This window comes from Paramisgurnus dabryanus, chromosome 1 (assembly GCF_030506205.2).
Source record: "Paramisgurnus dabryanus chromosome 1, PD_genome_1.1, whole genome shotgun sequence".
NCBI lineage: Eukaryota > Metazoa > Chordata > Actinopteri > Cypriniformes > Cobitidae > Paramisgurnus > Paramisgurnus dabryanus.
Genome location: NC_133337.1, coordinates 46,474,485 through 46,499,734, shown reverse-complemented (window position 1 = coordinate 46,499,734; position 25,250 = coordinate 46,474,485). Strand labels below are relative to the sequence as shown.

At 36.0% G+C, this 25,250-nt stretch overlaps 1 protein-coding gene across 6 annotated transcripts in view; it reads left to right on the top strand.

Moving 5' to 3' along the window:
* Nucleotides 1-25,250, top strand: part of ndst2b (N-deacetylase/N-sulfotransferase (heparan glucosaminyl) 2b) — an 85,718-nt gene that overhangs the window by 36,674 nt on the left and 23,794 nt on the right. For 3 of the 6 annotated variants that reach the window (XM_065262496.2, XM_065262498.2, XM_065262499.2), the window contains exon 2: nt 16,517-16,655. The exons of the other annotated variants lie outside the window; for them this stretch is intronic. The gene's annotated coding sequence lies outside the window, so the exon portion shown is untranslated. The remainder of the gene's footprint in view (nt 1-16,516; nt 16,656-25,250) is intronic. 6 annotated transcript variants of the gene reach the window in all.

Below are 25,250 nucleotides of genomic sequence, written 5' to 3'. Positions count from 1 at the left end.
CGTCGAGTCGCGTCTACGACAACTCTGAGGTATTGTAAACCGGAAGGGCACATTAAATAGCGCGAGCTTCGTCAGATAGCGTCTACTTCAAAATGCAAAATATACATTAGCAGCCAATGTTAAACATTAATGATTTGGAACAAATATGATGTTATTTAATGTTAAACTATGTGAGTGGCGCTGTGTGGTGCGACAGGGATTTGAGCAACTTCCTGAGTCACAGCTGGGCGGCGCGGACAGGCGCCACCTGGCGGCGCCGGTGTGCGTATACTCATAGAAAACAATGTGTTCGATTATTTTTTTAAACGGCGCGGCGCTGAGCAGCGCGGCCGGTGTGCGATCCCCTTAAGCCTTTTTCACACAGAGATTACAGAAAATCCATGGAAAATGCGTAGTTATTACTAATCAAGGACCGTCTTTACTGACGAGATGCGCGTGACAATCGCATGCGATTTATCGTGCAGTCCTAATCGTAAAGAATAGATGCAATACTGTTAGGACCTCCTTTGGGATATCCTGTAAGTGAACACAATAGACATTGGAACCTACTGAGGAAAGCTAGAAAATAGTAAATCAGACTGATTTATTTGCATTCGTTGTTTCTTCGTGTAACACCCTTGTTTTGTCACATCATCTGCTGGTGTCAGTTTGTAGAAATCATACAGTATTGTGTTTCTCCATTATAGCCAATAGATTCTCAAGGTCATTCTCAAGATGAATGTGCATTTACATATTGAGCAGTGGCATCTGACAGACATGATTTAAAATACAGTATGAGCTTGTAGCAGACGTTCAGGAACAATGTGCAGCTACATCTTTAAATTTTGTCAAGAAAATGCTTGCCTTTGGAAAAAAATACTGCCACAATAATGTAGTGGCATTTTCTGAGACTGGGAAAAACAGGTTGGTTTCATCTAAAAGTGAAATCTCTTCCTTAGTACTTTTTTTTTGCCACATAGGACGTAGCCTTCAAGTGGGATCCATTGGGAATGGATTTGTTCTTGACGTCTGCATGTTTTACTGTTAATGGAGTCATCCTCTAGTGTAATAGATTCATCATCTGATAGAAATGTAATTAATTCCTCACCATTTAGCACATCAGACTCAGTATTAAGAGCCACTTGGCCAGAGTGTTTGGAAACAGCTCTGTTAATTGCAGGTATAAATAAAGAGTTTGGTTCCAAAATGCGATTCAAAACAATAAACAGCATAAAAAAACGAGTTACTGACAAAATCAGTATTGTACTGTATCACACGTTTACTTTCAGAGGAAATTCAAGCTAATTTTGAGATTCATTTAAAAAAAATGTGTCATTATCGTGAAAAAAATCCAAACTATTTTCTCAGCTTTTTTTCTCTCTGCCCAGCAGAAACAATGAAAGGGTTTGAGCGTCAGCAGATTAAAAATAGCTCCGTGTAAAAATGCTTTTCAGAAAGGACATATCCTCCACCACCGGGAGACTCGGGTAATGGAACACATGCTAAAGCCATCATGTTGGCATATGGGCGATAATGGACTCTATGTGTTCCTCTCTTTTGTTTCGAGTATCCTGTACTCTTTCATGACATTTTAAAGATTTCACCTTCAACAAATCATTACATACCACCTGGGAAGATTGCTTAGGCTTGTTTCATCTTTGTCTAATAACAGTTGCACTATTATTTATTTATTTTTTATTTAATAGCAAAAGCAGCACACAATGTGCTTTGCTTTTATCTTTTGTATTTTTACATTTTCAAGGTACTGTATATTTTATCAGGCAAGACCCCCATAAGATCTCTTGATGAGCATGAAGGATGTTATCATTAAGCCATTTGATTAGCCATTATAAAATTATAAAAACCAAATAATTTTATTGTTAAAGGATTATTTTGTAATCTTTTCTGACTATGCTAACTTCAAGCCGGCTTCTAGAAGCTAGACATGGACTAAAAACCAAAAACACAAATTTTCTTTAAATATTTAAGAATCAAACTCTTGTCCATAAGATTGCATTATGTGTATGGAGTTTTGTCTCTCATTGCATGCTGCTGAACAGAGTCATTATCTTCATTACAAGATGTGCACAGCAAAATAGTGCTATCTGCGTAAATACACCATTATATATTTATGATGAGACACAAAAGTTTGTTTTACCAAACACATGGATTATTATTCTGTGTGGATTTTTTTATATCCTAGTTATTAAGGACTGCATCTGATGAGTTTTGTAAGAAGATGAAGATCACATTTAAAGAGATCAGCATTGTAAGATTTAAAATTACATGTTGCCATACTTTTATCATACTTTACAATACTTTTTATAGCTGTGTACTGTATGAGTCTATGTGTCTGGAGTTATAAGTCTGGTCCGATGAGAGATGTGTTCAGCAGGGGAGACGGCACAGAGGTACAGTAAGGCAAAAAGGATGTAGTCAAGTTTTAGTGGCGTGTTACGGCCTATTCAAGCTGACAAGCCAGTGCATGTTTTTTATCTACGCTGTGTCTATTGTGTATGTGGATGCACACACAAAAAGCATACAAGCTGACTGTAATTTTTTATGGGTTTTGATTGTCTTTGCTTTTTTAATACTGTACATCTATGCACCGATCTGATATCTGGATCGGGTATCGGGGCGATCCGGGCCCTTTTTGCTGGATCGGATATCGGACTAACATGACCGTTCCAATTTCCGATACTATGCGTTACCCTTAAGTTGTTTATTAAAAGGACACAGTATTATAAAAGCAAGCACCATAAACGTTTGTATATGCACTATATATTCAAAGTCTTCGTAATACTCTATAACTTCATGTGAAGGAACAAATGCACATTTAAAGATATTTAAGTTCACAGAAAATCTAACTTACTCGCACTGGTGAAGCGAACGGATGAAACGCATAATTCACAAACGCACACACATGATAACTGTAGGCTATTAAAAATCTGATTTTATAAAGTCTCAGTAAGCCTTTGGATGGATGCAATTCACTATGTGCTGAACACAAAGGGTGAATTTATTCTCTTTGTTATGAACTATCCATTGCGATCGAGCGAGGATTCCTATAGAGGATGCTTCAAGAGCATCAATTCTGCGCACATGAAGGCATAATCGTAGCCTATAGGATGATTTAGGTTCATCAATTCTGCCCCGGGATGTGCATAAAAGTTCCAGTCAGGCGCATAATTCCCAAAATAACCATCTGCACACTAAAGCTTTTTTACTGTGACAGTTTTGCGCAATTAATGAAAATATATTTAGCATATTTATTTGATCAAACGTGCCTATTATATGTTCTACTAAGTACTGCCATTTGATTAATAATTAATGTTCTTGTAACTTGTAAATCATTTAAATTTTTTGTTTTTAAATATAAAATTATACTAGATGTAGCAGAAAGCACTCTACACAATTAACAATTTTATTATTAATTCAACAATGGTATCGGATCGGTATCAACAGATATACAAAGCCCAGGCATCGGGATCGGTATCAGGACTGAAAAAGTCGGATCGGTGCATCCCTGACATCTAGAGTAAGCTCTGTTCCAATGCCTAGTGCAGTGATACCCAAACTTTTTCAGCGTGCGGCCCCCCTTGTGTACAGTGCATTTTTTCTTGGCCCCCCGAAAGAAAATTTATGACAAAAACAGTTTTAAAATGTAATATTTCAATTAAACAAATCATATAAAATTATACCTAGTAGTGCTGTTTAATTACACAGAATTCATGATAAATGAATGTATTTTATAAAATGTCATAAAACTGGGGCCCCCCTGGCACCATCTTGCGGCCCCCCTGGGGGCCCCGGCCCCCTGTTTGAAAACCACTGGCCTTGTGCATCGCCTCCTGTCTAGATTGTTGTCTTCTGTGGCAGCATTTTAACAGGAATGTAACCTCATAAGCGAATGGTTAGAAAATATTAAAATGCCTTTGCATCAGAACTGCACATATCATGATGCCTTAAAATTTTCCCCTGATACAGTTCACCTGGAATTGTAACAAAGCTGATTTTCTTTAAGGCCATGAGAAATCACAAAGAGATGAAAAAGTCAAAAAGGTGTATTATATAGAAACACATTTTCGATGTATTGTGTGTGTGTATATATATACACATATTTACACACACATATATAAGCTCCATACTGTATATACAGACAGTATGGAGTTCATACTGGATTAGATTATGAACATTTCCCCACATTCAGTTGCTATAAGTCCAGCATATGTAGTGGCCAATTGGATTCCCAACATTTCTCGCTAAGAGATTGTCTACCACTGTGTGTCCCTTAGGAAGCATGCTCTCTTTCCAGACTTTATATAACCTGGACTGGAGGTGAGACAGCTGTCTGGAAAGATCTAGAAGGACTGTCACATCTGTCAGTCTTTAGTTCTGACATCTCCTGTAACAGGCTGGAGAAACGATGCACATTTTTTCTTGGAGACCTTGCCATGATTTGTAAAGCTTTTATAACTTATTTCTTTCTAAAACGCATGTGATATATATTTCATTTTATATTTATAATTTCTCTAACATGAATTATACATGTGTGGTGTACTCGTGCAACGTTTTGGGTTTTAAGCTGAAAGGATGACTCGTTCTCTTTTGCTGAGCTCTGTAGCTCTTTAGTCAAAAATAGAAACAGATACTTTGAATTTAAAAGACGAGCAGGGAATGTGTAACTTATGAATCTGGGACTTTTGCATCAGCTGGCACAGTTTTTTCCAGTCTTCCGAAAAGGGAGTTTGCTACAGTTGAAGGGAATGTAAAGATTTAGTCATAATGTCCTCTTGAGGATTTTGGAAAGCCATATGTTCTCCTTCACTCGGCACAGACAGCTCAGTTTGTGGTCCTGCTCTTTCCTAAGCTAATTAAGATGCTGTCTAGCTGATTTTAAGCTGTCTTCATTTAATAAAAAAGATTTATTCTGAGACTTTTTTGTAGCACATTGCTATTCACGTTGCCATGCAGTATCTTGCTAAATAATGCGATATACGATATGTGATATGATAATGCTTTATAAAATCATTTTGAACTGTCAGTCAAAACTAAAATTTGTAAAAATTGAAAATAACAAATTAAGAATTTGGTTTCAAAACGTGATAAACGGCATAGAAATGTGTTACCAAAATCAGTATTATCTGGTCAGTATTAAAAAAAATTTATTTTCCTTATCTACTTTGTACTTTGATTAACAAACAAACAAAAACAAAATAATATTTTTAATGGCATTTATAAACCTGTGGTGGTTTTCTGTGGCGGGGAAGAAACGTAAGCCATCAAAATCGAATAATTCACGTGAGAGGAACTCAGGCGAAGGAAATGCCGGCTGTTGACTATTCTCACACGACAGCCTTAATGCTAACACGTTGGCCCCAGGTTTCTTATGAAAACTTTACTCAAATTATTAATGTTTTCATTAATGCCATTAATGTTTACTTTTTTAATCAGTGTATTCCACTAGTCAACTAAATGAATACAAAATACAAAACATGGCAAAGATTAATGCTCATTTATATATTCATTAAATAGATTTTAAGCATTTAGAAAAAACAATTGTCATGGATTTATTGCATTTTTCTGAAAAAATAATCCGTTTTTATAATAAATATTTAAAAAACAAATTATGGATTAGAATTTTTAATGTTATTATAACCTAAAGATGCTATGTGAAAGTTTGTAACAGAAAATAGTGGTTTTCATCTTGTCACTTTCTTGGTATAGGAAACACATTGTTACAGAAATTAGTCAAAATGGATTTATTGCGTTTGGGAACCAAACTCTTCAAATATATACTATATAAATATACTTTCACAAAAGAAGATATTTTGGTAAATGTTGGTAAGCACACAGTTGACTGTATGTAGTACTGTACCCATTGACTTCAATTGTAGGAAAAACAAATACTATGGAAGTCATTGGGTACCGTCAATTCTGTGCTTACTATCATTTATCAAAATATCTTTTTTTGTATTCAACAGAATAAAAAAACTCATACATGTTTAGAACAACCTAATGACTTTCACAAATGATTTTCATTTTTGGCTGAACAATCCCTTTAGTTCCCAATATTATTCCCTCCATTTCCTTTATATTCCTGAATATAAGGCAGTATTATGTTTGAACAAATCTATATTTATTTGAACAAAATTTAAATAAGGTTATGTAATGAACTGCATTATAATTTTTTTTATCACATGGCACTCTAAAATGCTTGATTCTGATTGGCCAGTCACGACATTCCAAGGTATGTTATTCTGAGATAACAACTGTCTAAAACTAATAACACACAGCTGCAAATCATTTTAACAGGTACAGTTTAATATTACAAAAAATATTATATATGACATTATATTTACAAATGATTAAACCAAATAGTATTTGTGACATTTGAACGTCCTACATTAAAACCAAAAGTAAGTGGGTGTTCCTCGCGGAAGGTCTGCATTAGTTAAAAATGTGCAACTGAAACATCCTTATCTTACTTATGAGGTAAATAGCCTTGTAATAAGCATGATAATGTACCGGCATCAGTTTGTTATCGCAGAAATAAGCCCCTTCAGTGTAATACAAGATCACACTTTCGGGGCTTATTTCTGCGATAACAACCTGCTTGCATTATCCCTTACTTAGCCACATCTCAATTTTGTTGAAAACGACTTCATCTTTAAACATTTAAGGTCATACACTGTGTTTCTCCTCATTGGCCTTTTTTCACTCGTGTTACACTGAATATAAGACCCATGTACCCGTTTGTTATTTGTTCCATGTTTACAGGTTTCAGAGGTCCATTAGATGTTTAGGGGTGTTGGTATAACGCAAAACCATTCACCTCAGCTAACATCACCGCCCTGCTTGCAGAGGTAAACCTGTGGCCCAGTACACAGCACTGTTTACATCACCCTGTGGTCTGCGAGCTAAACTTAGCCTGCCTAATTCATTGATTTCACCCGCAAAAGCTTTCCAAACATTAGTGCAACTATCACTGCTGTTTTATAGTGAATACTGAAAGGTGGTCTCAGCTATGTTTAAGCTTGACTGATGCGTTCTTTACAGCATTTCCTGGCGGTAAAGGTTCGGTTATCTTGGTAGCGTGACTTGTTTCATGTTTACCACAGTCGGCTGTTATTAGCCACAGTTAAGTTAGATTGGCGGTACTGATGTGTTTTGTGGCGTTCAGTAGATTGGCACGGGACACAAACAGCTCTGTGTTAAATGTTGGTATGAGTTATAATTACCTAGATGTCCGCATTAGATGAGTTTGTGAGACACAAAAGGTCATTTGTTACTGCAGTAAGCGGCCCTTGATTTTCAAATCACGAACATCATCGAAGCAGTTGTCGCTCTTGGTTCATTTGCTTGATCTGTTGAACACTATAAGACATATTTACTAAATCGTCAACAGTACCTTCCTTATTCACATGAGTAAATTAGCAGCAATATGAGAAGAAATCAATCCCAGCTAGATTACAGTACAGTAAGTATGACCTAAATGCAGGAAACATCAGGATCTAGTGTAACGTAAAGGCAAATTGTCATCAGGGTTTTAGGTTTGACACATGAGAGAGAGAGAGAGAGTGTGTGTATTTTGAGCAGGTGAGCTAGATTTTCAGAAGGACCAGATGAAGTGGATCTGTCTCTTGAGGAAACACTTCAAGGAAAGCCAGCAGACTATATTAAAGATAACGTGCATGTGTTGAAAACAAAACGTCATAAGACAGGAAGAGATTTGGCTGTTTTCTTTCAAGTTGGTTTTCCCGGTGGACTTGAACGTTGTATTGACGTATAATCCTGAAATCTTTAAAGGAACACTGGGTTGTTTTTAACTTGTGGTTGGGTAAAATATGGATGAGCTTAACCACTGGGTGTAAATAACCTACTGCATCACAAAAATGACTTTCTTACTTAGTATTTTTGTCTTGTTTAAGTACAAATATCTAAAAATTCTTAAATCAAGATGCATGCAAAATGACCCATGAAAATAAGTCTAGTTTTGGACAAAAAATTATTAAATTTAAGTGAGTACTAATTGGATAATTGGAAATTGGATTATGTTGTTAATTACTGCAATTTTTACTGTTCCCGGCCCTTGCACCATTCCTAGTGACCTTAAGTAAGATTGTTTTGAGAAAGGAAGGATATTAGCGTTTTTAACTCTTTCCTGCCATTGACGAGTTAACTTGTCAATTAAGAAAAGTGCTTCCCTGCCATTGACGAGTATTTCCGGCTTTCCGTAGTACCGCTATTATCAATCAGCTGACACACTTCCGCAACTTATAAAACCTGGAAGCATCGCACCTAGGGCAAACAGGTGTATGTCCGTGTAAGTTTTAAGGATCGCTCTGCATCTGATCTCTATCAAAAGTTCTTCACAAAAAAATTAATTTTCTCAAGTTTTTGCTCAAAATTTGGTGTTTTTGAAGAAACCTACACATATTTGAGAGGTGATAAAAAGAGAACTTATGAAGATAGGATGAAACGTTTTAGTTTTTTAAAGCAGAGGGTCTGTTCTTTCATTTCATATTGTATGTTTATATATTTTTAAATAGAACATTTTCTGGAAGCCATTAAACTTTTGTGAAAATCATAAAAATGCTGGCGCTGCCTGGCAACGTTTTTTAAAAAAGCTGTTGGGAAAAGAGTTGAAGAGCACCTATTACATCGCTAAAAACTTTATTTTTTGTATTTGCTGTAAAACAGTGTGTTTGCATGGTTTGTGGTTCAAATTGCAGCATTTTTATGATTCTCACAAAAGTTTTATGTCTTCCAGAAATTTTTTTATATATTGTTTGTTTATATATTTAATGAAAGAACAGACCTTCTGCTTTAAAAACAAAAACAAAAAATGTTCATCCTATTTTCATTTGTTATCTTTTTATCACCTCTCAAATATGGGTAGCTTCCTTCAAAAATGCAAAATTTTGAGCAAAAAGTTGAGATAATTGAAATTTTGTAAAGAAATTTTGTTAGAGATCAGATTGAGAGGGATGACCAAAACATACACAGAGTTTTACGTCAATGGCGAGGAAAGAGTTAAAGATTAAGATGGCACATTATTTTTTATAATAAAGCTCACAGATAATAATTTGTAAAAAAATATCGATTGCATGACGACTTTAAAGTAGTAACAGCATCTGCATGAGTATGTAATTTTTGGGTTTACAGTTTTAGGGTTAACTTTTAATTTAAAGCTGTACAGTTTGTTAGTAGTTCACTCAATTTAAAAAGCAGTTTGACAGCTGCTTGGATGCCAGTAAAAAATGACAGATCATCCTATATCTGTCACAACAGATGGTTAAAGCTCTCTTGCCAATGCATACAGTGTAGGAATGAAACACCAAAGAGTAATGGTATGCCAGCTGCACTAGGACACTTTAGGTTTTCCTGCTGTGATTATGAAGATGCCATAAAGCCTTGGGCACTCCTCATTTACACACACACCCTTTAAAATAATCTCACAGGAGATCTGGGCCTGTTTGATCCAACAAGGCACAGCAGGCATGAGGTAAAATCAACCAGCTCTCCTTTCCAACATTTCTTTCTGTTTCTTCTTTCAGTACTTGTGTCAGTACACACAGTGATGGTACGGGTTCTTAAAATCTTGAGCTTTCTGTTTCTTGACTCTGATGGAGATACAGTAATACAAAGTGATGCAATGTGGATTGATCCCACTGTAATAATTTTAGCTGAGTATACTATTGGTAAATGAAATGTTTGGATATGTTTCAAGATGTCTGGCCATGAAAGTGATTATGGTAGTAGTATTACATCAGCACTGAGTTAAAAGAAAGAGCTAAGAGGTGAAATTAATACATAAGGACATCTTTGTCTGTTTGTGAATGCTGGCATTTTAATGCAGAAATAAAACAATGTTTAAAAATCAGTTTCACCCAAATCAACGAAATCAAATGAAATACAACCGTCTGAGCAAACAGTACAGTAAATAGCCTATACAAAAAGTTTGCGATGTCCTTGTTGGCAAGGTGAACAGCGTGACATGTATGATTCGCAAACTAGTTTTTGACAGATTTTTTTTAAAGAATGGAAAAAAGAAGTCAGTCATAGCATACATTATCCAAATTATTGACAAAATTATCAATAAAAAATGTAATCAAATTTTGAACCAATCATAGGAGAATATTATGAATAGTTAAAGAGAAATAATAGTTGAATTGTTTCGTTTAACATGAGATGTGAGATTATGACTGTGTACTACAATCAAATACAACAAAACATAATAATGCGTGAACATACGGTAGGTTTTAGGTCTAGTTTTCACATTTAGGTTACTATTATATTTCTAAACAGTGCGAATGTTACTGCAGTATTGTTGTATTTATGTTTTAAGCTCACTAGTAAAAAAATCGAAAAACCGAGAAATGAGCACAAATGCACAATTGAGGCTTTTGGGGATCATGTAATTGTTGTACCGTAATTGTAATCCCAATAGTTTTTCAATGTATTTTTGCAGCCCTACTTTTATATATAGACATAAATTGTGTAAGTCATGAAATAAAGAAGGTTATATACAGTATATCTCACAGATGATTTTTGAGGCTGCTATTGTATAAAACTAGTCAAATTTATAGTCTGCCTTTAAATAGGAAACCATCCATTTTCAGGTAATTTCTTCTCTGTAGGCCTCTAATGTTGAAAGAAATGAATGAAAGCCTGGCAAAACTACTATAGGATTCAAGTCTATCAGCCTGTCATGAATATTTTAGCGTTTCATCCAACTAGACAAACGTTCCAGCACTGCCTGATGGCATTCAAGGGAGCCGTTTTCAGCTGCCCGGTATCTGAATTATGAAGTCAATAATTTAGGGCGCACTCACACTATCCAAACCCTGTTTGACCCCCAAAGCCTGGTTGGTTTAACCAGTGTGATCGCTCTGTACCGCGCCCAGACTCAGCCACCCTGGGCGGCTTGCAGAGGTGTGCCCGAGCGCGGTTCACTTGGGCTCAGGTGCAGAACGTGCGCGATTCAAAATTAGAGACGTTAATTGCTCGACCACTCACCTTCATCTGCCTTCGTAAAAACCTTCTGATAAGCACAGTAGGGTTACGTGAATGTCTGAGCTGCACACGCAACAGACCAACTAAGCAATACGATGGCACGTGAAAGGGCTGTGTGTCATCGTGCACCAAACGACTCAGAATAAAAAAACAGACTTAACATTACGATAGGTTCCAGAGTTAAGAGAGCGCTTTACTTCCAGCTTTGTTTAAAACAATTGCATGCTTATGACGAAAGCCCACCCGGGCTTGGATTGATAAAAGTACAGTGTGAAGGTCTTTACACACCGGGACGTTTTTCGTGCGCGTTTATCGTCGACGTTTAACGTCTCGTGACTCAAGAACGAGTGCCAATGTGAGTGCGCACACCCACGCGAAAAGCGCGAGGCGCAAATGCGTCATTTTCAGAAAAACGCGTGGGACACGTTTTTTTGGTTTGACGCGGCGCGTTAAAAGTTGGCCGACCAATGAGATTGGCGCTTTTGTTCACGTGCCTGGCGCTGCTGAAGTTCCAGTAAAACACGACTTGGTGGCGCTCAAGCACAAAATGGTCTTGCGGAGCACGTGGAACAGGTAAACACACAAGGAAGCATCGAGGCTGTGGAGGTTTATGAAGGTGTCGGAGTTCCTCACAACATCGACTGAATTTCGAAGGTAACGTGATATATATAAGAACATAACAATACATAGCTGTGTGGGCTATATGATTAGATTAGATTCAACTTTATTGTCATTACACAAGTACAAGGCAACAAAATGCAGTTTAACGTTAGGTCCAACCAGAAGTGCAAAAGCAGTATAAAAAGTGCAGGATATCAGTATTTGCATAGGTGCAGGATTATGTAATACGATGAAACAATTTACTGTGGGTGGTACTATGAACATAATATACAGAAATTTACAAATGGATATGTACATAATTAAACTATACAGAACAGGAGTGAAATTAATAGGTAGTGCATGAATGAATTTGGATTGTAACTTGTCAGTTAAGAGTGCAATGGCATAAGTTATTGTGCAGTAAATTGTTATTCTAATATTCATTACATAGTACAGGGGTGTAAACGATGCAATTCAAGTAGTCCAGCAGTGCAAATGAACAGGGAGTATGTAATAGACAGTCCAGTAGTGTATTGAACGGACCAGTAGTGCAAATTTACATTATAACTGCAAGTAATAAAAATGAATATTGGTGCATTACATTATGATATGTAATGCACTGACATTGAACAGTGATTAACTTCATACCATGCATGTTCCCTGTACACCGTGTGATATCACGTTTTGTTGTTTGCACCATAATACTTTGTGTGTACCTGGAACCTGTTGTACACAAACGTGGACAATTACACGGCTTCATGTTCAAAGAAAAATATTTGGTTATTATATTCATTGCTTCTTCCTAACCCCAAAGTAACTGGAAGAAATCTAAAATGCAAGCCAAACCAAAGGTCGGGTTTTAGGAGGTTAATTTGTGTTCTGTGTATAGGTAACCTAGTTTGTTTAGTCAGATGAAATACCATGAATCTAAATTACATTTGTAATCAAATATTGACCTCATGGATATCGTGGCATGGCCCTCAGTGTGAAAGATTGATTCTGATGAAAACTACATTTATCTTTACAGTGTTCACAGCAATATTTCTGCTAAAAATGTTGTGAGCAAAAGTGAGGAGGCCCCAGCAAGCACGTCTTCAGGATCATCCAGCACCAGCCGTGACAAGGTCCAATCTAAACAAAAGAAAACAGTCCGAGACAAACCTCTGGAGAGGTCCCTCTTATTAAAAGATGCTAAAGGGAAAAAATTTAAAGCAGTGCACAGAAGAAAGAGGAGCACAGAAGGAGCGCTCTGCCAGTTTTTCGTCACACCTATAGATGTTTATTATATACCATTTTATTTAGTTTTTTTTATGTTTATACATTCAAGAAATACAATTGAACATGTACATTTCATACATATGTTTATTTGCACTACAGTTCACTTAGACTTCTATCATTGTGACTTTTTTGCTCTACAGCTCTGCCAGTTCTTGTTCACACAAATTAATGTTTATTATATACCATTTTACTTATGTATTTTAAGTGATTATACATTTAAGAAATTCATTTGAAAATGTCTAATTTCTAAATGTTGATTTGCACTACCGTTCAGTCGCACTAAAGTCATTGTGACTTTTCTGGACCAACATTTTTGACTCCTGTTTTATTTGATTTTACTGTCATGTCTCTGATTGTTATTGCAAACTGCAGTTCATTCACAAAAATAAATGTTGGATTAAAAACGAATTGTAAATAACGTGCCATTTTGACACTATGCATATATTTGTACATCAGTATTGTTGACCTCTTATTGTAATAACTACATACCTACTTCTTTAGCCAAATCACAAAATACAATACATTTGGGAGGAAATGTGAGAAAATTGTTAACAAGAGAAAGTGCTTGTAAAAGATTAGTTAAAAATACACACATCGGATCACCCATTACCTTATATTTTGTGAAAGAGCTTTAATTTTGATATAACGTGTTCTATCAAAATAGTTAATTTTATGTGGAGAGTGCTGATAATAGAATCGAATTATTTGATCAAATAGATTTGATTTAACAAATGTATTTAAGTTCACGGAGATATTGTTTGTACAAAGAATATATATATATATATATATATATATATATATATATATATATATATATATATATATATATATATATATATATATATATATATATATATATATATATATATATATATATATATATATATATATATATATATATTATAAACACTAGGTTTTCAAAATGGCAATTATAATGACTATAACACGAATGCACAGTTTGCTTTTATCTGAGAAGATCATATTTCACATGATCATACTGTCAAGTAGCTGATGGTGAGTCCTGATGGTGAGTTGAAGTAGTCTTTGTATAGTTGCTGCTACTAGTAATATCCATGTTTTGTTAAAAGCAAGCATATGACTTGTTATTGACTAGCGTGTGGCTTTCTTCTTCTGTGTGACAAGTGAGTGTCAGAACAAAAGCATAAAGTTTCGCTGCGCCCCTTGTGTACCGGCATAAATCTGTTTTGTATTAAGCGCCATCTAACGTCCAGGGGTGAATTTGCACCTCACTCGGCTCAGCGCCAGTAAAAATCGTCTGGGTGTGAAAGCAAAAAAACGTCACGTTAAACGCCGACGATAAACGCGCACGAAAAACGTCCCGGTGTGTCAAGACCTTGACTGTGTGCTTTTGGGGGAGTAGGGAGGGGGCGCTGTGGCACGGTTTGGTTCAGATAGTGTGAGTGCATCCTTAGTATTTTTAAGGTCCTTGTTTTGTTTGAAAACAGGAATTCACACTTTAGCATATTTTCAGTCACAATTCCTGTGAAAGATCTCAGTTAAATACAATCATTAAAAAAAATTATCTCTAACTGGTTGCCATTTCAGCCATGGTGTCCTTAATTATCATTCAGAGAAATTGCCTTTGAAAATCTCTGGATGTGATGGCTTCGGTTCAGGGGTGATTTTAAAACATGACATCCATTTAACATAAAATTGACTGAATTCCGAAAAAAAAGTCTAGAGAATGAAGGAGAATTTAATGAGTGGATTCCAGCTGTGTCAGACTGTAACAGCATCACTTTCCGTGGAGTGAAATGTCAGATTTTGCCTTAAAGACATTGAATTCATTCAGCTGTGGTGTTCAAGTGCTATTTTCTGTGTTGTCATAGCGACAGACTTAACACTTGTTCCCATGACTCCTATAATGTGTTAGTAATCCAGCACCCACCCCCATATAGATACAAAACATAGATTTTAAATTCCCCAAAATATATCATTTTCATTTTCATGTATTTTATTTTTAATTGGTTATTGTAGCTTGACTGCCAACCAGCAGGTGATTGTGGGTTTGATTCCCAAGTGACATGCTTACACATAAAAAGTGGATTTTTAAATAGTATTTGAATTAAATGAAAAATCTTGCTTTTGATGTTTTATTTTTAACTCATACAGTTTTAGTCAATGGTACAATTTTTTGTGATATGAGTCAACATGATTCATAATGAATGAGTCATTTGATTTGTACGTTTTGGGATGACAATGCTTAGGAGTTATATATGGTTGCCATGGCGATGATGATCATAATGATTATTCTACTAATGAGTTTGATGGTAATGAATATATATATATATATATATATATATATATATATATATATATATATATATATATATATATATATATTGCTATTTATATATATATATATTTATATATATATATATATATATATATATATATATATATTTTATAATGGAAAAACTGTCCCTGTTATCCCCGTCCTGCAGAAACGGGCCTGAAGCAGAGCCTGAGATCAATACCATGTTCATGGTATGTTTGGATAGTAACCAGACAGTAAGGAGGACAGATTTATGAGGTGTTTGACTCAGGACTCTATGTGCTTGTGTTAATAAACACACCCTTCACCCTTTTGATTGTGGGGAAGGAGGTGGAGGGGTGTATTTTGCTATTTTGTTTTAGGGGAAAGGCACAGTTTAAGGCACATACTGGTACCGGGTATCGGCCTCGATACCACATTTTCTAAAGTACTCGTACTCGTTAAAAGTCCCCCGATACCTGGAATCGATACCACGGTCTGAGAAATGTCTATGTTTGAGCGGCATGTTAGGGGTTAATGCTTCTTGTGTTGTCCAAAGAGGCAGAGTTTACAACAAACTGGAAAACTAGTCCTTTGTTTTTTTGTTAAATTATATGACTAAAACTGTTACCTGTAAATTTAAATCATGTTTTTTTATTAAGTACTCGGTATCGGTATTGCCAAGTACTGAAATGCAAGTACTCGTACTCGTATTCCAAAATCCCTATTTGTCACCATATTTAACTGTAAAGTTAATTTGACATTTAGTACAAAATAAAGCCAAAAAATCTGAATCACATTCACATGAAGCAAACTGGACTACTTGATTGTCACATAAGATTATGATCTCTTTTTGGGACACCCTTGCTGCCCTGTCATGGGGCCACTACCCGCAAGGTATTTTCAGGCAATTATATTATGGTCATATTTGTTTTTATAGCCTGCATTGCACAGGAGGGCAGTCTATTACAAATACACTGTGGGGTGGTTATCCAGACAAGGTTTAAGATTAAAAGATTAAACCACCCCTGTGTGTTTACCCAGATTTTAACGCATTGCGTGGTGGCCCGTCAAGACGACACTGTTGATATTTTAACAGTATACTGTGTTGCTTGGTGTTTCTGTACCTGGTAAAGCATTACGTTAGCTGTGCGAATGTCATGGGTTCGATCCTCAGGTAACATGCGTCGCATACTGATCACATGTGGATAAAAGGGTCTGCCAAGTGCTTGCATATAAAAAAGTATGCTGTAATATAATTCATACTGACAAAGTCTGGGAGAGGAACAGAAAAGAAAGACTCTTTCTGTAGATGTGGCAAAAGAAAACGCCCTCTGAATCTGCTGCTGTCCACCTTCTTTACAGGGAGCTGTTGAGATTGTCCAAACCCACATCTCCTCTGATTCAACATGACAGCGGTGGAAAGCGTCTGCTCTTTGTTCTGTCACCTCTCACGGCTGCTTCAGGAACTCGCCTGCGTCTCTTTGTCATCCAGCGCTCTGATGTGAGTATACTGAGGTGTTGAGGCTGACATTTATCAGAGGAATTGTGTGAAAATGAAAGTGGTTGCACAAAGTGCAGGTGTTGGTGCAAACAGGTCTTGAATTTGGATTTTTACAGCATTTGCAAGGAAACAGGAATGAAATTCATCTTAAAACTTCTGTATGCGGTCTTGTCCAGGCAATATAATTGACAGTGCCTTACTCTGACACAATAGGGACGTAACTATGACTTATATTGCACTTCATCTGTCACTTTTACCACAAAAGAGAGCTCTTTATTTAAGCACTTTTTAAACGTTAAGGGGCATGCACACCAAAGCGTTAAAACACGACTGAAAACGCCAGGCGGAAGCCGACTGTGGGTGCCTGCCAGCACTTTCAGCTGAGTGCCTTGGTTGCTATGATACTTCTGCTTTGTTTATTAGTCGTTGAACAATGCACCAGTTGGTTGGTGTGATATTTGTCCCGCCCATCCTCCACTGTGATTGGACGGCCAATTAAGACAAGACATTGACGAACTGAGATTTTCACCCAAAGTTGAATATTTTTCAACTCTCTGCGCTCTGCACTGACCATGGTCAAAACCCGCCAGCTGCTGGCTTTTTTGAATAGTGCAGGGCTTCAATTGAAAACAATTGAAAATATATGCAGGCCGCCGGCGTAAACGCTTTGGTGTGCACAAGTTATATTGTTATTTATTTATCAAGTCATAACTTTTATAAATGTGCTCAGAAATAGGTAGATACTATTGAGCAGATCGCTCTGGGAGGGTAGGCGAATAAAAAATAGTAGAGGCACTGAAGTCCCCTGATGTTCCTTTGAGTATCTGTCAATTGCATATAGATCAGCCTGTCAAATTTCACTGTTGGGTAATCAGCACTGTATAATGGAGTAGCCTTTATAGGTAACAGCACGATTCTTGGCATGTGGCTTATAGGAAGTCTGCAAGAGGGACGTGTAAAACTTGTTGGTGGGTTGTCTTAATGAAAAGGTGACTAATTGGTCTTGATCAGGGATATCAAACCAACCCTGAGCTGGTTTGATATCCCTGAATTTAAACAAGCCCATCCGCTGTGTTTCTGCGATAACAACATTATCCCTTACTTACTACATGTTAAAATACTATGTTGTTCATTATTTGTTAATGTTACTTAATGCATTTACTAATGTTAACTGATACAACCTTATTGTAAAGTGATACCAAAATATCTTCTGAATAAATTTTTAACAACTTCGACCTTGGGCGCAGTAATATTGACAGAAGTTTAAGCGAGAAGCGAAGTAGTCAGAAGTGTTGTTACTGCGCGCCGAGGTCAAAGTGCATCAAACTTAAGTGCTCTTCCGCCATACAATATAGTTCTTATTTTTTTATCTGCTTAAAAACTCGCTACATTTTATTTTGTTTCACCATACTTACTCGTGTAACTACTCATGCAACAGTCTTTAAATAGGGAAAACATGGAAGTGTTTGGTGGTTTCTAAATTCATCCCTGTTTGGATCCTAAGGAATGAATGGGGCTAGGCTAAATGCTAACACATTCACAACAGTTTGTAGAAAGATTAAGTGCACAGACTGAAAAAAGATAGGTATGTATTAATTTGTCTAAGTTGAGGTAAGAACATAGTAAAATATTGAAAAACGGTGCTGTTTTCCTTTAATGTGTTTCTGTCAATGAATTTTAGTAGTTGAGGGCAAATTTAAAGTATTAAAACAAGACATAAGTCTTCAAAGTCGGGGTTCTCTTTAAAGGAAATCGTTTTATTTAAATACAGAGGCATTGATAGTGGGTAGAAAAGTCAAAAACAGCCCATGATCTTCATGTTCAAACAAGACATTTTAGAAGAAACTTTTTGAAACTACAGAATCAATGTTGTTTCATGCCTATGATCCTTCTTTACTACTTTTTACTTGTTTTAAAGCACTTAAACGGTGCATCTTTTTTTGTCGTTTTATTTATTGGTTTCTCAATTTTTTTTCTGTTTTTTAAACCATTTTCGCTTGGGTTTAGGGTTAGATTTTAGATTTGCTTAATGAGGTAATTTAATATACAGGTTTCTCCATGTTTTTGTCCATATTTAAGCCATGGTCGCTTGGAGTTGGGGCTAGAGTTGGGAATTTGGGTTAGGATGTCATTTTTATATAACAAAAAGTTGTTCTAACCCTAAACCCAAGCGAAAATTGTAAAAAAATAGCAAAAAAATTGAGAAACCAATAAATAAAACGACAAAAAAAGATGCACCGTTTAAGTGAATGGGAAGGACTGGCGTATCATATGCACGCCAAAGTGGAAATTGGCGTATGTATTGCACGAGTTTTACACTTCGTGCTATTTGTATGCATCTTCAGGAGACTGGGCTGGCTTTCCAAGGGGCAATAAAATACTACTTCTAACCCCTAAAGATTTAACCAAAGATAACATTTAAATTTGAATGGCTGGAAAGTTGATGTTATTTTGTCACCCAGAGGTGCATTTTGTAGCTGTGGGTTGTTAGAGGTGGTTCAGGGTTTTTTCAGAAGCAAAAAAGGATTTGAAGAATTGCAGTTTGATCGTGTTAATGTATTTGTGCTCCAGAGATCTTATGTTGCCACTAACGCTTGACATTTTGACAATAACTGCAACACTTTAGATGCGACCAAAAAAATGAACGGCCCTTTTTGACGTTTCTTGTGGTATCACATGCGCTGAAGTTGCTATAAGTTGGCAGCAGCATTTGTTTTTTTGTTTTTTTAGAAAATTTAATATAGATTTTTCAATCCTTGTGACCATTTTTTTGGGAAGGGGAGTGAGATTTTTAGAGATGGAAATACACTAAGAGGCTGTTTACACTTGGCATTAACATGCGTTTTCGTCGATCGGATCACAAGTGGACGACGTTAATGCCAGGTGTAAACGGTGTTCAAAACGTTTTGAACGCGTCCACTTTCGACCACTTTCAACCACATTCAGAGGTAGTCGAAACCACTTTCGATCGGATCGCTTTGGGGTTGCGGAACGCAATGTGGTTGAATGCGTTCGAACAGCCAAATGCGACCGCCTTCTCTCCGCCCATTTATCTAATCTGAGGTATTAAACACTAATTTTACGTCTTTTTTGACTTCTGCCGTGAACATACGGTGAACAGCGTTATTTTTAGCCTTTCATTGATAAAACTACTGCGGGGTGTTCTCCGTAGTTTCGTTTTGAAAGCGTGAAAGTTGCGCGATCCTATTTCATCAATTGCGCTGAAAATTCAGAGAAAGCTCCAACAAATAAACGTACAAAACACTGTGCAGCATGTATACTTGCTAAACAAGCAGCGGGCTCTGACATAATATAAGTTTGCGTCCATATAAACTCATAATTACTCCCGCTCGCGTTTGAATGACAGCAGAGAGACTCGCCCCCCGTCTCACAGACCACCCCCTCACAGTATTCAGGACAGATGCGGTCGAAAGTGGACAAAAGAGACGGATTTAAATACCAGGTGTAAACGCAATGTGTCTCTCTCGTCCACTTGTGATCCGATCGATGAAAACACATCTTAATACCAAGTGTAAACAGCCCCTAAAAAAAAATTCATAAGGTAAGTGGTTGCATTTACGGTAATTTACATTTAAACAAAAGTTTATTTTTTTACTATTTTTTTGTTTAAATGTACATAAATTGATTGCAACCACTTACCTTAAAAAAATTTAATGAATCATTTTCTCAGTGTATATGTAGTACATAGGATTGCAAAGGGGCAGAAAGTTTTGTGTACATTTCCAAAAAACTTTCCATGATACTTACTTTGTGGAATTTTGGACATATTCCAAATTGGAAACTTAATGGGAATTTATGAGAATTTACAGAAACACTGAAAAAAATGATTTGTTCAATTTATTAATTTTTTTAAGGTAAGTGGTTGCAATCAATTTATTTAAGCTACATTTAAACAAAAGTTTTTTTTTTATTTTATTTTAAATGTAGCTTAAATAAATTGATTGCAACCACTTACCTTAAAAAAAATTTGTAAATTGAATTAATCTTTTTTTTCAGTGAATTTATGGGAATTATTTGGAAATTTATATAAACTTTATCATATACAAACATAAATAAACATTTTGTTTGGTCAAACGCAGGCATGCATGCAAGGTAATAAAATTTTTGAAGAATTCCCAGTTTATTCCTATTATTTTCCAGGCATTCCCATTTAGTCCCATTTAAATCCTATAGATTCTCATTAATTCCCATGGAAAGTTTCCAGTCTTGAAAATTCCTGGAATTTTGCAACCCTAGTAGTCCAAGATGAGATATAAATATTTTTGGTTTGTTTACTTGATCAATTCATTTTATTAGTATTACACTAGCATATTAATGGCTTAAAAGCTAACATGCATAAACATTTATATAGTGCTTTTCTGCAGCACTCAATCGCTTTACATATGAAAGGGGGATTCACCTCAACCACCATCATTGTGCTGCATCCAACATTTAGCATAAACTAAAGGCCTCGGATTACCAATATATTCATTTTAAACGGTCCTTACTTTTGACTTCTTTTTGGAGGGTTTAAGTCGTAAGCACACCCCCTCTTTAACCCCCTTCCCTTAATTCACATCATGCAAGACTTTTAGATTAAAAAAGTCGCTGCAAGCCTTTGTTTCACAATGTAAATTCACCATCCTTCTCTCTGTGGTTTATCTTTCCTAATAAGTCCATTGCCATAGAGGATTTATGAACTGTGTACTTCAATTTCCTATTTTCCTTTATCCAATTCTTTTTGTCCTTTGGCACTGTATTCATTGCATCTGACCACAAAGAATTACATTTGTGTCAGAGTTTGTTTATTCTCATTGAGACAAAATCTGAGTGCTCGATCGGTGCATGACATTCACAAACACAAAGGCGCTTGCTCTGACATCATTCCTGACAAAACGCCAAGGATCATATTGCTCACTGTGGAATAAAGGAAGAGACCTAATTACTTGAAACAAACTCTCTCTTATTCATTTTCAATTCATTCTCAGATATTGTTTAAACCTTTATATGATTGTGAGAAAATCATGATGTTACTTGACATGCAGCAGACCATACAGTAAAACTAAATGTAGTGGACACCTACATAGCAGCTAACTTGTTAGACATAATTATAAAGCCTTAAATGCTAGTCAGTTAGCAAGCTTACTAGTTTTTTGACTATTTTGTCTTCTCTCTCTCTCTTCTTTCTTTGGTAATTTTCTTCTCTGCTTCTCTAATTTCTATTCTCTCTTTTCCCCTCTCTAAATCATTAAGTCTGATTACATTGAGCTGATGGCTTGAATAGACTTGATTGACTGCTGATTTCCAACAGTTCCCTCTGGGCATGAGGTGGACACATCACACTATCAATCGAAAAACTCAAGCCAATCTACCTAATGTCCTAATTCAAACAAGGATGTAAAGAAATTACTTTTTAAGTGTCTCTCCACGTCCACTTCCGAGACTCGGCTAGAATAAGAAAAGCCGGCAGGACGCATCCGATCTCGGCTAAATCTTAATACGATATCCCAGAGATGGAAGACGCGTAAGAGGGCAGATTGATTGATTCATCACCATGGAGATTTTATGGCGGAAGGGAAGCTAAAAGCATGAAGATTGAAATTGATTTTGAGTCTTAATGCTGTGTGGCTGTTGATTTATATTCTTGCGATGGAATTATTACCTGCTTGTCTTTTGTTTGTCTCAATGAATGTGTTTATGAGGGACTGTTGGGAAGAGGCGAGAGATGGTGTCAGTTTTTCTGTCTTTGGGAATAGATGCTGACAGTCTTAATAACTGTTTATATTTTTGTGTCTGTCTGAAGAGGTGTTCTCCAAAACGCATTTGACAGCTGTTCAGGGTGTTTGTTCCACACTGCGGTCATCTCGGTTTTGACTGACAGTGGGATCAGGCAGATGGGCGAGAAGAATTTTTGGAAACCTTGTATCTCATGTGAAACCATAAAAGATTTCATTAAAATGTATGTGGCCTTGGCTAGGTGTCCACTAAAGCCTTGTACTAGCAACTGTTGAAAGACCCTTGGGAAGCTGCCCTCCATCACGGCTGACCTAGTATTGATTTGAATGAAACAGTTCACATAAATATCAAGCAGTTCACTTTAGCGGTTTGTTTACCGCACAGTGAGACTGAACATGTGGGAAACCAGGAGTTCGTTTTTTTTCTGTGTATGTTAGTGAAGTGTTTAAGGGGTGTCAAAAGTACTCATACTGGTAAAATTATTCAGGTTGCTATTTGATCATACATAAAAATGTTTACAAATAAATAAAAATGTTTAAAGGAACAATGGCAAGGTAAAATGTGACACTGGACCATAAAACCAGTCATAAGTAGCACTAGTATATTTGTAGTAATAGCAAACATTGTATGGGTCAAAATTATCAAAAAATTTGTATGTAAAAAATGATTAGGATATTAACTCTTTCCCCACCTGCATTTTAAAAAAAGTTAAAAAAGTGACATTTTTTTACAACATCTTAATGCCTTCCAAAAAAAATTCTTCTTTAAATATATAAACATACAATATATCAAATGATAAAACAGACCATCTGCTTTCAAACAAAGAAACCTGTTTCATCCTATCTTTATTTGTTTAAGTTTTGAGCAGAAAGCCGAGATAATTGCATTTTTGTAAAGGACTTTTGTTAAAGATCAGATTCAAAACAATGATCAAAACAAACAGAGTTTTTACTATTATTGGATCAGTGGATGCTTAAGTGTTTTATAAGTTGGGTTAGGCCACCACCTACTGGATAATAGCGGAAATATGGATTGACGTAAAAACTTGGCAGGGAAGTGTTTTCTCTAAATTTACAAAATAACTCGTCAATGGCAGGGAAAGAGTTAAGTACAGATCATGTTCCATGATCATGTCCCCCAATTGAAAATGAATGGGAAATGCAAAAAACCTTTTTTTCTTTTTATTTGTAAAAAAAAAAAAAATTAATTCACCTAGAATAAATCTGAAAATTTCAACACAGAAAGTAGCCCTGGTACTAGAGCACAAATGCAATATAGAAATACATGCTCAATAACACAAACACACAGACACACACGCACGCACACACACACACACATGTTGGCATATGTGGTTTAAGGGGACTTATATATTATAGACGTAATGCATTTTCTACTGTACAAACTGTTATATTCTATTCCCCTTAACTACCCCAGTCCCTAACCCCAATGTCACAAAAATCTGTTGGCAGTATTTAATCTATGAAAAACTACCATTTAGTATTTTTTTAGCTTTTCAGTTTATGGGGACATTTCCTGTGTACCTGTAAACCATGGTTATAGCATAGTGAACATATCATTATACCTTATTCATGTCCCCGTAAACCAAATATACCAACCCAGATGCGCGTGCACACACACACACACACACACACACACACACACACACACACACACACACACACACACACACACACACACACTTAAATTCAGTAAAATTTCTGTGGCAGACATTTTAAAATGCATCAAAAACTACAAAAAAATCTACTATTTGAAATAATATTTATTTTTAATGTCCTTTCTGATGTTTATATATACATAAATTTACAAAATGTATCACTAAAGTAGTGATTTGAGCAGTTGGCCACATCCAGTGAAATGAATGGGTCTCTATGTGCATCTGATGACCAAATTTAACACATAACATCTAGATCAATATCTAAAAACAATTTAAATCAAATTGAGATCATAATTTATGTGAAATTTTCATTAAAATGTGATATTTTACAGGCAAGCTTATGGTGTAGTTGAGGAATTTATTTAAAATTGATATATTATTTGTATGATTAAAAATGTATATATTTTTGTAATTACTCTTTTAATTTCTGCGGTTATTTTTACCCCCAAGGACCTAACGTAGGAAAATCTGGGCTTATGAGGGTTAAATAGTTGTATCTCTGCAAAAAACAGTATTATCCTATCCTAACAAACCATACATCAATAGAAAGCTTATTTTTCAGCTTTCATAAGATGTATAAATCTCAATTTTTTAAAAAGTATCCTTATGTCTGGTTTTGTTTTCCAGGGTCACAGGTCTTTTATACATCAGGGTTCACACATCTTTTAACAACACAATAATTTGCCATGTTATAGGACCTACCCACCTCAGTCAAAATAGTATACTGAGATTACGTAATTGTTATGTTACACGATGCATGAAATTGTTTAATGTTTTAAAGTGTCTGTGAAGGCCACATAAATGTCCGCAGGGTACCCAAAGAACATTCCTGTCTTATGTTAGAAATCTTACGACTAAGAACACAGCATGTGCAAACCACCTTTCATATTTTCCTGTGTCAACATGCAGACACGTGTTCTTCTCTAAAACCTAAACACTCGCTGTCTCCTCCCTTCACATCCTCTCCTTCATTTACTTCCATCATCTCTGGGCTCTCCGCAGCTCATCGTTTCAAATGAAGCCCTTCATCAGGGTATGTGTATATGTGCATTGGTTGTGTAAGGCAGCGTTTGCTTTGACCAAGATGAAAAGACACTTTTGACAGGGGATTCTTGAGTATCTGCTCCTGTGAATCTGGATTACTCCTGCGTAAAATGGGTTACAGGCAGCCAACATAAAACGCA